The following is a 16,033-nucleotide window of genomic DNA, read 5'->3' as shown; positions in this document are numbered from 1 at the left end:
TCTCTATAACTTCCTTGTAATTTTGTTCATTTATATCTTTCCCACTTGTTGATGTCCTATGAAGTATACCCTGTGGAGGTACCTCTATTTTTGTTAGCTCAAACCAAATAGATTCTGTCTCTGACCCCAATTGAATATCCCTCTCCCCAGTACTGTGATATTTTCTTTAAATCTTCCTCCTTTTCCTTTCCTATTTTTCCTCAACACTTTGAGCTAAGTTCACGCAGCTTTCAAGGCAGGAGGGTCCGCAAAATAGAGAAAGCCATGTTGTGATGGTTCCCTGATGCCTTTCTGCTAGTTTCATCACCAGGAAGTGAAGGGGGAAGCGATGGCCTAATGATATTTTTGCTATACTATTAATCTAGAGACCCAGGTAATGTTCTTTGGGCCAAGTTTGAATCATGCCATGACAGATGGTGGAAACTGAATTCAAGTTGAAAACAATTCTGGAATAAAGAGTCTAACAATGACCATGAAATCATTTGAAGAACTCATCTGATTCACTGATATCCTTCAGAGAAGGAAATCTGTCATCCTTACCTGGTCTAGCCTACATATGACTCCAAACTCACAACAATGTGGTTAATGTTTAACTGCCCTTTTGGCAATTCGAGATAAGTAATAAATGTTGGTCTACCCAGCAACACTCACACCCCATGAATGAATATTTTTAAAAAAGCTCGGGAGCTCCATTTGGTCCTGATGTTGGGGCCCTGAAACAAAATCCAGCCTATCGTACCCAAGAGTATTTAGTTTCCAATTTTCCCTTTTTGTTTTAGGTCTCCTATATACCAAACCATCCATATACAATTCCATTCCTGCTGAAGGGCTCTTGCCCCAAATGTCAATTCTCCTGCTCCTTGTATGCTGCCTGACCTTCTGTGCTTTTCCAGCACCACACTCTTGACTCTGATCTCCAGCATCTGCAGTCCTCACTTTCTCCTATTGTACTCTAGTGTCTACAGCTCACCAATTTTATTCACGACACTGCATGTATCCACGTACCTGCATTGTAAACACAATTGAAACCATATTTTAGTCTTGCTTCTTCTGAACATTCCCTCCCACGCCCCCACCACCACCCCCACCCCCCCACCCCCAGCACCTACTATTTCTTCCATTAGTGCTAACAGTCTCTCCCAGTCCTTTCTGCATTTTGCTTTTCCTTTCTGACGTTATATCCTGGTATCCAATCATTTGTCAAGTTAGATTAAATCTTTCCCCATAGTAGTATCAAGACAACCCACAAGGACATTTATCCTTGGATTGTTATGCCTCACAGTGCCAGAGACCCGGGTTCAATTCCCGACTCAGGCGACTGACTGTGTGGAGTTTGCACGTTCTCCCTGTGTCTGCGTGGGTTTCCTCCGGGTGCTCCGGTTTCCTCCCACAGTCCAAAGATGTGCAGGTCAGGTGAATTGGCCAGGCTAAATTGCCCATAGTGTTAGGTAAAAGGGATTAATGTAGGGGAATGGGTGGGTTGCGCTTCGGCGGGTCGGTGTGGACTTGTTGGGCCGAAGGGCCTGTTTCCGCACTGTAAGTAATCTAATCTAATCTAATCTAAACACATGACTCTCTGTCATCTTTGTTTTGCTTTTTGGTTTAGGTTATGCCCTTGATTAGAATTGATAGAGACACTGTGGGATGTGAATTTGCTGGCATAATTTAACTTTCATTGAGCACTCTCTCCTAACTACATATAATCCAAGGCTCAATATGAGGCATCACGTCTCTCAATTGATTCTGCTGTCATGAAATCTCACACGTTTGATGATGTAGACAGTCTCATTTCCAAATTTAACATTAACTCTGCACGCTACACCCACCTCCATGTTTCTGACTTCATTTCTGCTTTACTGAGATGACTATTGATGTTTCACCAATCTCCTGGATCTTGGTATCAACTGTTTTGGAGAAAGCTGATGATTCAAGTTCTCAATGTTTTCTCTTAAATCATTCATTAATGAGATGTGGGCATTGCTGATGGCCAGCATTTCTCATTAAACATCATCCACATTGCTGTGGATCTACACATGTAAGCCAGTCCAGGTAATAACAGCAGCTTTCCTAAAGCGTGTGAGTAAATCAGATGGGTTCTGAATTACAATCGTTGGCAGTCACCATTGGCTAGTTGCTTATTCTAGATGTTTTATTCAATTTTAAGTTTAGCATTGGCAAAATGAGATTTCAATCCATGCGCCCAGAACATTAGCCTGGGGTTCTGAATTATTAGTCTAGTAACTTTGCCACGATGCCACCATCTACCTAACTCTTAAACTTTTTGTATGATAGATTTTTTTATGGTTAATTAAGAATATGACTCCACATCTTCAACAAAACTTATGTCCTCTTGTCTGATTTGCAACTGGAATTTGCAACAATGAACCTGCTTAAGTTTGGTTTCTTCTTTGAATATATTAAGCTTTAGAATAAAATTTCACCAATCTGTATCAAAATTCTTTCACTCTTGGCAGCATCTTTACTAACACTTTGGTATTTAACAATGTGAAAGAGCACTTGTGTCTGCTTCAATGGTGAACTTTAGACCTAAGACACAGTCTGCAATCATCTTATGAGTCCACGTAACTGGTAATGTTTCCTTTCAATTGCTGTGTATATTTTCTGTTTCAGTCACAAATCTAAAATGTGCTGTACACCAGTCTACGTTTCTCATCTTTCTGAATTTGAAAATGTACTAAGATCCTACTAGTTGATATACCCTCAGCAACTTTTAACAGTTGTTCTGGGTCATAATGAGCCATACATATCTGTTGAAATGAATATCACTTTTATTTTTTCAAAGAAAATTTGCTGATTTTCTTCCCAGCACCATGCAATTGTAAAACAGTTGTCACAGTGTTCAATTACGGGGATAAATTGAATAAGAACTTTCCTATTTTCCCATAAATCATTGAAGATCAGGACATTGAGACACGGTCAAAAATCTTGATTGCTTTTGTTTATGGAGAATCAGTCCTGATGCCTGAGCATAAACAATGTGTGCCAGAAAATGAATGATTACTTGCAAGAACCCAGGTTTGTTGTGGAGGATAAATCTTACTTCTTGTAAGCTTTGCAACACTGCTCTGATTCTGTAATCATGCTGTAATGTAGTGGAACAATGAATCAGGATATCACCAATATGTCCCTTCTAATCCTTCAAGAAGACTTGAAATGAATGATGAATGATGATTTATTGTCACCTGTACTCTACAATGAACAACACAGTAAAATACAATGGCAAGTTTCAACTGTCTGCTGCCTCTGCCATGGGTCCTGAGCTCTGAGCTGACCGATGACACCTACGCAGTCACCCCTCTGTTCGCCTGCATTGAACCCACCAATGGAGTCACCACTATTCAGGTGCCATCTCTTCATCGCTGGGCCACCTCGCTGATGTCTAGATTAGAGTAGTGCTGAAAAAGCACAGCAGTTTTGGGCGGGAGCCCTTCATTCCTGATTAAGGGCTCCTGCCCGAAACGTCGATTTTCCTGCTCCTCGGATGCTGCCTGACCGGCTGTGCTTTTCCAGCATCATTCTAATCTTGACTCTAATCTCCAGCATCTGCAGTCCTCACTTTCGCCATCTCGCTGATGGGCTGCCGATACTGAATCCCATGCTGGACCCACATTCGCCCCACGACCAGGAGGCCCAGACTCTACTGCAACTGCCCCTGGCTCCGAGTCTACCATATAGCACCTTGTCATAATTCCCTGAAAAATCTTTTTTGCTGATGTTATACTAAAGATTGAAACAGTACCTTCAGAGTAGTGTGATAAAGGTTATTAGTAGTTTGGATTCCCTGTCCAAACTATTCATGGAATACAAATGGTGGAAATTGTAAAAAATAGGCTTTTTGTTGGATTGTCATCCACAGAGGCCATTGGGTGATTCTGCCTTACCATTGCTTTGATTAATTGTGTGAAGTCAACATGGGTTTGCAGGGAAATCTTTGATTTCAGCCTGGAACCATGTCTGAACACCACCTTATAGGTTTTGATGCAGCAATGGTACAATTTCTTGCTTCACCTCCTGTAAAAATGGAAATGGAACATTTTTTGGAGTGAACATAACAGATTGGCATTTAGTATCAAGGTGACATGAAAGGTTCTTTTCAGGTTCTCAAGGCCTTTAAGTTAGGAAGTTCTGTTTTGAATTTACTCATTTTGTGTTGGCTTTCCATTTCTGCTACATTTGAAGTGAGTTGAAGATTTGACCAAGCGTTTTGGCTTTACGTTGCCTCCCACTTACAGTTTCTTCTTCCTCCTCTTTTGCAGCTTCTCTCCCATCCCCAACCCCCTTGCAGCCACCCTCTCTTCTCCCTGCCCCTCACAGCTTCCTCCCCTCAGTGTTACAGCTTCCCCACTCCTCCAACAACTCATGGCAGATGATCCCCCCACCCCCAATCAGTCTGGCAAAAGGCACAGCCCAATGCAAAAACCCTGAGAACTCCCCACAAGAGCCTCATAAGGCCCTGCACCAGGTTCAAAAGCGACTCTGGCTACCTGGCTAACTCCCTCACTAACTCTTTTCTGTATTTGCTACTCCTCTAATCACAGACTGTTTCTCTCCCATGTTTGTGACTGCCAGCCTCCTGTGTTTCTCTATAGTGAACCTATGATTGGAGGAGCATCTCCTCACTAACTCTGTCCATTCTACTTGTGGAGGTGATTTTTCTTTAATTGATCACCCCACGATTGAATTTTCCAGGACATTTCACGGCTTTTTGGAAGGGATTTTAAACTTTGAGTCCTGATTTATGCAGCAGACCAGCCCCCCCACTCCCCGCCAATTATCACCCCCACCTCCCCAGTCCCTTTATCCCAATAATCTAGAGCCCTCCCTCCTACACCATTTCTTCAGCCACAAATTCTTCTGCTCTTTTCCTCTGTCTGTATACAAAAATGATGCACGGTACCAAGAGTAACCAGTAATTTTTTTCATTCGTAACACTGCAAACTCTAGCTCTGGACTGCTACCCTCTTTCTACCATGTTGTTAGTAGAAATATAAACCATAATCTCTGGCTGTTCACACAGTCTCCCCTGAAAGTGGATTCCAGTTACTCAGTAACATAATTTACCCTGTTACCAGGGAGACAACATACTATCCTCAAGTTTTCTTTGTTCTGTTTCTGGGTCTGTTGCAGGTCAATCAATAAAGATTAATTGCTATGATTAGTCAGCATTATATTAACATTGTATTACATAGCCATCATTATGGTAGAAAGTGAACCAAATGGACCTTGTTCTTTATCCATCCAACAATAACTCTATGTCCAAAAACACTTTATATCCAAGAAAGTATATTTTCAAGTATAATCATTTTTGTAATATCATATACATGGTAGCTTTCCTGTAAGGTCCTACAAATAACAGTGCAATAATAACCAACACAATGCATTAAATGAGCTTAAGTGACACATGAGAAAGAATATACTGATTATGCCAGTGAAAGGACCTTAAAATGTAAGTGGAGACGGAAATGAAAAAAAAAATGCTGGAAAAAGAGAGGAAAGAGGAAACAAGAGAGTAGAAAAGGGAGGAAAGAATAGTGTGGTGCAAAAATAAAGATACATAAGGTTTTTGAGGTAATATGATATAAAATTAAATTGTTGGCATTGAGCAAAAAGGAGAGAAATGGAAAACAAATGCAAGTGGTCAAAGAAGATACAAAGATTAAAAGGAACAGAATAGAGAAGGAACAATGGAGGAACCCTTAAATGCTTTACAGGCATAGTGTAAGAGAAAGGTGCATTGGAAATTTAAGATAAACGCAGAACATTTTCTCCTTAATGAGAAAAAGAGAGTAAACATTTTCAGGTATCATGTTGTATCATGGATCCTCACCACAGGCAATTTGATGAAAAGATATTTGGGATCAAAAGGGCATGTGGTAGTGAAAAAAAACCCTGTAGTTTAACAAGAAGAAACACTTGTTTTAAAAAAGATGATGCTTACAAATAGTTGTTTGGTAGTACAGAACTAGAGTGTTACTGAAAAAAAAACATATTGTTTAAGCTTTTCATTTTGAACTCATCAGGACATTTTTCAAGTATAAAATTCAAAGTGAAAACCAGCATTTATGCTGCATGAGATGAGAATTTTGACTAGTTGGCAAATAGCAGTAGTAATACAAATAGCCCGCTTATCAATCAAATGAGTAATGTGGTATGTGAATCTCAGTGCTGGTGTGATGCCAGGCATATAGGCTGACCGTCCCAAAGACTGGTAGATCATATTGAACAGCATGTCCATTTGGCTGTTTGCACGATACTAATCATACCCAATCAGGCCATGTTTGCAAAAATTGATAGACAGTGGCTAACATTAGCTGTGATAAATCCTCAGGACCAAAGTGTTGAAGGAAGTAGATGTAGAGATAGTCATGCACTGGTGATTATCTTCTAATATTCTACAGATTCTGCAATTTAGAAGGTAGAAAATATCTCCTCAACTTTTAAGAAGGGAATGAGAGAGAAAAAAGAAACTATGGATTAGTTATCCTTACATCAGTTGTAGGGAAATTGCTAGGATGTATCATAAAGAATGGGAAAAATAGACAGCAGATTGATAATAATTAGATTGTGCAGTCAGCATGGATTCGTGAATGGAAAATCAAGTTTAACAAATTAGTTTTCAAGATGTTATTAGCAAAATTGATAAAGGAGAGCCTAGGGACATAGCTTTTCACAAAGCACATCCTCCCCCATAGGCGACTGGTTAGAAAAATTAAAGCACATAGGATAGAAGCAGCAGTCTCTCCATATTTTTTCTTCTGTGCTGACCTCCAAGTTCCATGCCCAGCAACAATTTCTGGAACAGGAAATCAATGCTGCGATCCACTTTGGCATGCCAATGACTGTGTACGGAACAGCAGAGCAGCTGTGAGGCTCAGAGCTTAGAGAGAATGTAGGCTAGGAGGCAATGTACTGGCAAGGATTAATGATTGGCTAATGTACAGGAAAGAGAATATGAAAAACTGAGTCATTCTTGCATTGGCAGACTCTGATTAGTGAGGTACTGCAAGGATCTGTATTGGGTCCCAACTGTTCACAATATATATCAATGATTGGCAGTCCGGGACCAAATATAATATTTCCAAGTTTGCGGCTATACAATGCTAAGTGGGAACATATATTGTAAGAAAGATGTGAAACAGCTACAGCAGGATTTGCATGGGCTAAATGAGTCGTCAAGAGCATAACAAATGGATTATCATGTTTTCCACATTAGATTCTCACCTTTATCCCGTATAAACTCAATGTGAGGTTATCCCCTTTAGTAGGAAGAACAGATCTACAGAGTTTTCTTCAATGGTAAGAGGCTGGAAAATATAGATAAAGAGGAATAGGTTCCCTTGTTGCTAAGTCTCTAAAGCCTATTGTGTAGTGCAATAAGCTATTAGGAAGACTAATGGAATATCAGTCTTTTTTGCAAGATAATTTCATAGAATCCCCACAGTGTGGAAACGGGCCATTTGGCCCAACAAGTTCACACAGACCCTCCGAAGAGTATCCCACCCAGACCCATTCCCCTAAGCCATTACTCTACATTTCCCCTCAGTAATGCACCTAGCCTACACAGTCCTGAACACTATGGGCAATTTAGCATGGCCAATTCACCTAACCTGCACATCTTTGGACTGTGGGAAGAAACTGTAGCACCTGGAGAAAACCCATACAGACACAAGAAGAGTGCGTAAATTCCACACGGACAGTCACCCGAGGCTGTGATTGTAACCGGGTCCCTGACACTGTGAGGCAGCAGTGCTAACCATTGAGCCACCGTATAGGAATAATAAAATCTTGCTTCAAATTTAAAGAAGCTGGTTAAACTGCATATGGAACACTGTATGCAGTGTAATCTCCTTATCTCAGTAAAGATGTTATTGTTATAAAGGAAGTGCAACAAAGGTTCACTATACATGTTCCCAAATGGTGAGATTGTCCTATATAGAGATTTGACAAATTAAACCTACACTCTCGAGAGTTTTGAATGAGATAATGATCTCACAAAATACTCAAAGGTATAGACAAGGTAGATACAGGTAGAATATTTCCCCAGGCTGCAAATCAAGAGGCAGGAAGCATAATTAAAAAATAAAGGGGATGCCACTAAGGTTGAAGCTGAGCAGGATTTTTTTTATCCAAAGGGCTGTGAACCTTTGGAATTCTCTATCACAGAGGGGTGTGGAAGTTCAGTCTTTGAGTAGGTTTAGGGTACAGATTGATAGATTTCTGATTATCAGTGGTGGCCTATAAGGTTATGAGTAAAATGCATTAAAGTGCATAATCAGCCACGATTATACTGAATGGTGTGTCAGCCTTAATGACATGAATGGCCAAATCCTGTTCCGAGGTTCCTATCAGCAATTTGGGCTATGTCCATAATAAAATCTTTTTTGTAAGGCTAAAGGCAGGAAATTTGTGTTGAAGCCTGAGGTGGCAGAACTGTTAGAGATATTTGAGGATGTGGGGATTGATAAGAATTTACTTTTTTTGGAAGCAACCGAAGAACCTGTGAACACAAGCTTTTAAACAGTGTTCTCCAAGATCATTATATCTGTGTGATCTTACAAGCATGTCATTCCATTTGTATGAATTAATTTTTAAACCATTTTAAAGAAGTGTTTTTCTTCACCTGAAATAAGCCATGATACTAAGTGAAGTTTCTTAGTGAAGTTAAGCATTAGCACAAATTCTTTATGTTGTGGGATGAGATGGGGTGTGGTGATGGGAGGACGAGAAGGGTCCCATCATGCTTTTTGTCAATCATATAAATGATTTGGATGTGAATATAGGAGGTATGGTTAGTAAGTTTGCAGATGACACCAAAATAGATGGTTTAGTGGAGAGTGAAGATTATCTCAGAGTACAACGGGCCACTGGGTTGAAGAGAGGCAGATGGAGTTTAATTTAGATAAGTGTGAGGTGTTGCATTTAGCAAACAGGGCATGACTTATACAGTTAATGACAGGGCCCTGGGAAATGTTGCCGAACAAAATGACTTAGGGGTGCAGGTGCATAGTTCTTTGAAAGTGGAGTCGCAAGTGAACAGAGTGGTGAAGAAAGCATTTAGCATGTTTGCCTTCATTGGTTAGAATATTGAGTATAGGAGTTGGAACGTCATGTTGCAGCTGAACAGGACATTGGTGTGACCACTTTTAGAACACTGCATACAGTTCTGGTCAGCCTCCTAGAGGAAGGATTTTATTAAACTTGAGATGGTGCCGAAACGATTTACAAGGATGTTGCAAGGACTGGAGAGTTTGAGCTACATGGAGAGACTAAACAGGCTGGGGCTATTTTCTCTGGACCGGAGACTGAGGGGTAACCTTAGAGCTTTATAAAATAGTGAGGGATGTGGATAGGGTGAATAGCCAAGGGTGAGAGAGTCCAAAACTAGAGGGCAGAGATTTAAATTGTGAGAGGAAAGATTTACAAAGGACCTGAGGAGTAATGTTTTCATGCAGAGGGTGATGGGTGTATGGAACAAGGTGCCGAGGATGTGGTGGAGGGGGCTTCAATTACAACATTTAAAAAGCACCTGGATTGCTATAGGAATAGGAAGACTTTAGCGGGATATGGGTCAAATGCTGGGCAAATGGGACTGGATCAGTTTAGGATGTCTGGTTGATGTGGATGCGTTGGACCTAAGGGTCTGTTTTCATGTTGTATGATTTTCAACTCTATAATGCTGTATACACCAAAGATAACTCCTGATTGCAGAGGAAATGGATGCAGAGGTGGGGAGGGGGGTGGTTGCTTGACATGCAAGGACATTCCTCAGTTGCAGACTTTGTGTCCTGTGATTTAGATGCTAGGAACAACATGGCATACAGGTCACTGTATACAGAGATGTGCATGGTTCCAACTGGGGGTTCCATGCCAAGATCAGAGTCTGGAAAACATCTTGAAACCTCACCTAACCTTTTCATACAGAGATTGACTGTGTGAGCTGCCTTAATATCAGAGGATCTGTTAGAACTATTGCCAACTGGGCACTGGTGCCACATTTCACATCATCTTCCACCTCTCTTTCCTCAGCAGGTTTTGAGTACATGCCTGCAGATAGTATGCTAAGAAGATAACAACCACATTGCTTGTGTCTTCAGAGTCAATCAAAAACAGAAATGAGCACTCGTGCACTAATGCTGGCGAGGGTCCCCTATTCTAAACAAGTGGATCAGTGAGCTACTAAATTGCGCTTTTCTATATATGTAAACATATATATGATAGTAAAGTGATGGAAGGTGTCATCCAGTGCTATCAGGCAGATCCTGCTCAGCAATAACTTGCTCAGTGATACTCAGGTGGGTTCCACCAGGGTCACTTAGCTCCTGACCTCATTACAGCCCTGGCTCAAACATGGACAGAAGAGCTGCATTCCAGGCATGAAAGAGAATGACAGCTCTTGACATCAAGGCTGCATTTGACTGAGTATGGCATCAAGGAATCCTAGCAAATAGGTTTTGGGGGCAAACTCTTCAGTGGTTAGAGTCATACCTGACACATAGGAAGATGGTCATGGTTGCTGGAGGTCAGTCATCTCAGCTCCAGTACATCTCTGCAGGAATTCCTCTGGATCGTATCCTCGGCCCATCCATCTTCAGCTGATTCATCTATGACCTTCCCTCCATCACAAGTTCAGAAGTGGGGATATTCACTATGATTGCACGACGTTCAGCACCATTCACAACTCCTCAGACACTGAAGCAGTCATTGTCCAAATGCAGCAAGACCTGGACAATATCCAGGCCTGGGCTGACAACTGGCAAGTAACATTCGCACCACACAAATGCCAGACTATAACCGCACCAATAAGAGACAATCCAACCACTACCCCTTGACATTCAATGGCATTACCATCAGTGAAATCCCACTATCAATATCCTGGGGGTTATTATTGATCAGAAGCTCAACTGGACTCACCACATAAATAGAGTGACTATAAGAGCAGGTCAGGGGCTAGGAATACTAGGCAAGTAACAAACCTCCTGAATCCCCAAAGCCTGTCCACCATCTACCAGACACAAGTCAAGACTGTGATAGAATACTCCCCACTTGCCTGGATGAGTGCAGCTCTAAGGACACTTAAGAAGCTTGACACCACCCAAGACAAAGTAGCCCACTTGATTGGCTCTACATCCACAAGCATCTATTCCCTCCACTACCAACGCAACAGTGTGTACTATCTAAAAGAAGCACAGCAGAAATTAAGCAAAGATCCTCAGATAGCACCTTCCAAACCTACAATACTTCCATCTAGAAAAAGGGTGGCAGATACTGTATATGGGAACACCACCAACTTTATGTTCTCCTCCAAGTTGCTCATCATCGTGATTAGGAAATACTTCGCTGATCCTTCACTATCACTGAGTCAAAATTCTGGAATTGCCTCCCTAATGGCATTGTGGGTCAACACATAGAAGGTAGACTGCAGCGGCTCAAGAAGGCAACTCACCACTACCTTCTCAAGGCCAACTAGGGACGGCCAAAACATGCTGGCAGCTATCGATACCCACATCTCACAAATGGATAAAAAAAATACACACACACACACATATACATAAAAGATACACACACATATGTAATAGATTAAAGTAATCTATTTTCTCGTAGTTATTTATTATAAACTTCCTAAAATTTCTCCAATTGAATATTGGATATCCATAATATTTGTACTTGAAGAAAATACAATTCTTTTGGTTCCACTTTCATGTTCCTCTAACATCAGTAGCTGTTTTTATTTTGCAAATAAAAACAGCCTTCATGTGTTAAATTGTAAAAAAAAAGTGCAATATAAGAAAAGTTTGGTGATCAAAATTGATTTGAACCTATTCCAGGCATAAAAACAAAAAGGCCAAAATTAAGCCTCCAACTTAATTTACATTACTCATGCAACTTGTTACCACATGTCATTGCCTCTGCTGGCAGCTTGATTATTTTAAATGGATGAATGTCAGCTTGTTTGGCTCAAGGCTTCTAAGTGTGGCCCAGTAGCTTGCAGGTACAGGGAAAAGCTAATTGAGTACAGTCCTAATGGCTCCCACAACATAAAGTTTAGAAGTATTTTGTGAAAAAAAGAGTCATTGCTTGCTAGTGTCTCAGCTCCTAAAATATTCTGAGCAAAGTTGGTTTGGGTCTGGGTCAGTCATTGCAATCCAATAAGGCTACTAAACAGGCATTAATCACTTGAATTACAAGGGTAAAGGGCTGAACAATTGTTTTAGATTGTCATCTGGTATAGCCGAAAAATAACCCAATCCAATGTGTGCTTGGATATCTTTCACACTTGTTTTGGTGTTGGGCTTTCTTCCCTAAAATTAACTTCCATTATGCTCACTTCCTATTTGCAGAACATAGGCACTGAACTAGGTATTTGCGACAATGTCATTCTGGTTCTCATGTTACTTCTTTCGTTTCTCTTATGTGACACATTTCCAAAAGAGGCAGGAAGTCACACAAATCGGTTTTGAAAGGCATTAATGTGAAAACATTAAAGATTTCTGTACATGTAATAGTTATTTATATACAAGTGATGTGCTTCTGATGTGCAGGACTGGAATTTAGGTTGACAGACTGATATGACGCAAATACACGTATTTGAAAATACACCCCAATTTCTGCAGAAGCAGTTACTGGCAAAACAGTTGCTGTCTCTAAGGAGCTATGCTGTGTACATAGCAAAATGATAGGTTGATGAGGAGAGCATTTTCTGACCCAGAAATCATGCCGTTTACATCAGAATTGCACCTGTTTCAAGTTAAGCTCGCAGAAAAGGAGACTGCTTACCTGCATGACTTGTTAAACCAGGAAGTGGTTTATTGTCCGCAAACTGTCAGAGACGTTGGCTTTGCCTGAAGCAATTAAAAAAAATATTTTCACAGTTCTGCTACCAAGAAAGCACTTTGGCAAGCTATCAATCAGCAGCTGGGGAAATGTTTTGCTCCTTATCCTCTGACACAAATCTGTTAACATGGGTTTGTCAGTTCCATATATATTTTCACAATCGAGGCATGAAAGAAACAAGGGAAGATTAAATGACGGAGGCTTGAAAGATAAGGAAATATAAAAGATGAACACCTAGGAATAACCAACTATTTTCAGCTGTCTAAGCCCAAGCTCTGAAAGTTCCTCCTTAAATCAGTCTGCCTCAACTTTTTTTTCCCTCCTTGAAGACAAAATCTACCTCTTGGACCAAGCTTTGGCCTTCTGTCCTTATGTTGTCTTGTTTAGCTCAGCGAAAATTTGGTTTCAAATTCTCTGATAAATTGCTTTAGGATATTTTATTACATTAAATGAGCGATGTAACTTAAAAAAAAGATTTGTTGTAGACACCACAGACCTTGTAGAAGAGATTTGCTCAAGTTAGGTATAGGAGATAGAGAAAAAGCTCTAATTCCTGTTTGAGATTGACCTCCAAACATAGTCTCATAGAAAAAAAATCAATGCTAGCCCAAAACCCGAATATTGCTGTGCTTTTTGCATTTATTAGGGCAAAGACAAGAATGTCAAATTTCAAACAAACAATCTCAAAGGTTTACACTTTTGGTGTAAGCTATGATTGGCTCAGATGTTTCAATGGAAACAACAAGGAACTCCTCAAATAGTCGAGCACAGCTCCTAGATAATTTAAAAAAAGATGTTAACATAATACTTGCAGAGAACAAATCCCTGCGTAGGAATGAATGCCTATAGAGTATAAATGAGCCACCTTAGAAGTTGACTAATTATGTTAAAATGGTCATTAGTGTATTTTTTTAAGCATATGCAGGGTTATTCAGCAAATGCTGCATAATCCTAATGAAATATTAGGAAGCATTTTATTTCAAGTTTTGTAAGTTTGGGTTTGTTGAATACAAAGACTGAAGGAATATGCTGTTTGATTCAATGAATTGTTGGTATGTACAACCTACACACAACACCTCACTGATATGGAAATTTATCTACAATGTTGTTCAATATTGTGGTATGCCAAATATCTTTTTTGGACCTGATAGTGAAAACACCAGTTATGCGACTATTGACAGTAGCAATGTGCTTGTTTAAGATGATCATCAGATCTTTGAGATAGTTCGCCTTTCCAGGATAATTTGAGGTACAGCTGGCACTTTTCGAGCCCTCAAGAGACAGAGTTTAGCTCATATTTGAGTTTGTACAATATAGAAAACAATGATCATATCAGGATATCAATGGTTTTGCAGATAACTCAGATACATTATGCCTACTGTACAACTGAGCAATATCAGGTATGTTAATTTCAGTGCTAGTGCCAGATAATAGCCTATATATCCCAATGATTGGCTGATCAAATTAAACAGCACTGTCCTTTGATTAATTATGATAGACAAAGTACAGATCATGCTCCGCCAGTCTACACTTGCAAGATCCAAATTAAAATATTTATTGTTCAATGTGATTGTATGATTATTCAGCAAGTGTCACTCATTCTATTAATTACACTTACAAACAATTTAAGATAATCAACTTGTTATATAGTTCATTTATGCATGCAAGAACTGCCATAGATTCGTACACAGGGACCAATTCTTCATCAAATAACTATCTCCTAGATTTGCACCATTTTGAATTGCCAGGAGCTTGATGAGCCTATAGTTCCCCATTAATTTCTCCATAGCAAAGCAAGGGCCAGAGTCAACTTATGAACCAATTAGTACACTTTTCTCCTCCAGTATAAATTGTTGTATTGACTTAAAATGTGGTAGTCTTGCATTTTTCCCAATGAGTGCAAAATGAAAAGCTTTGGCAAAATGTATATTTTCATAAATATTCAACATGCTTCTTACCAGTCGTTACAGTACATGTGCACACTTACATCCAGCCCCTTTCACAAAGTAGACTTTATCCTCTCACTCGACCTTCAGCCACTGTTTAGAGACAATCTATCCATCAGCATACTCTGCAGCTCCAGCTGGGGTGGGTAGAGGTGGAAGAATTCCAATCTCCACGAACCAGACCTTTAAAAATAGCCAACTGTACCTCTTATGTTCGGTCAAAGGGTGCTGGTTTGAAAAGTCAAGCTGTTGTGTGAGTGAGTTCCTTCATGCCTTAAATTGTCCAACAAGAAATAGGATAGCTATCTTTCTAATCTAACAAGAGAGTTTTGTTCAGTAAATAATATGAAGCTTTTTGCATCACTGAAACTACTTACAGATTACATGAATTGACTGTCATGTTACTGAGTACTAGCAGCCCACTACCCTTATGTCTGTCTCCAACCAGCTCCTTTTCTTCTGCTCATGTTCTGTGACATGATCAGTGTATGGGGTTACTGTAATCATCTATTAAACCCTTCCATATCTTTTCAGGCAAATATTTCCGCTACCCCAAGTCTTTTTCCACCGCCTTCATATTATTTATTTATTTATGTTTTTACATTCACTACCAACCCATCTCTCCCTAAATCTACACAAATTTAGATTCTCCCAGAATGTTCACTTTTCAGACGTGGAATAACAGCACTTTGTTGGGTAGGTGTTATTTGATTTGGACTTTCTTCCTGGTTGTCTGATATCTGTAGTTCTCCCTTCAACTGAAGGATCTTTAACCTCATATTTCTTTCCCAGAAGACTTCATTAATTACCCTACTCTTTACTGCTATTGTTGTGGTCCCTTGTATAGCAGGCATTCTTTTTTCTTTGCAGTATCTCAAATCTTTGCACATTTATTGTGTCTTCTTAGTGGTATCTTCCATGGAGCTATATGCACCACATCTTAAATCTGTGTTCATGGATCTCTGTTTCAATCTGCCTGTAGATTTGTGCAGAAGGTGATCGACTTTTTATTCAAACTTGTTATTTATTTTGGACTTTTTTATTTACCTTTAACAATTGAATACTCTGTTAAATCAACATGTTCAATTCCTCAATGCTTCATGTCATCTCCATAATTGGTATTAGAGATCCTCCTGCAGAAGTTAAGGAGGTCAGATATTCACTTGAATTTGTGCCTTCCAAGTCTCCTTAACATCTTGTGTCAGACTGTCGTAACTAGTTGTTCACTGTGCTTT

Source organism: Chiloscyllium plagiosum, unplaced genomic scaffold, assembly GCF_037043375.1.
Source record: "Chiloscyllium plagiosum isolate Xiang-an unplaced genomic scaffold, Cpla_swu_hap1 HiC_scaffold_2, whole genome shotgun sequence".
NCBI classification, from domain to species: domain Eukaryota; kingdom Metazoa; phylum Chordata; class Chondrichthyes; order Orectolobiformes; family Hemiscylliidae; genus Chiloscyllium; species Chiloscyllium plagiosum.
This window is presented reverse-complemented; position numbering follows the sequence as displayed.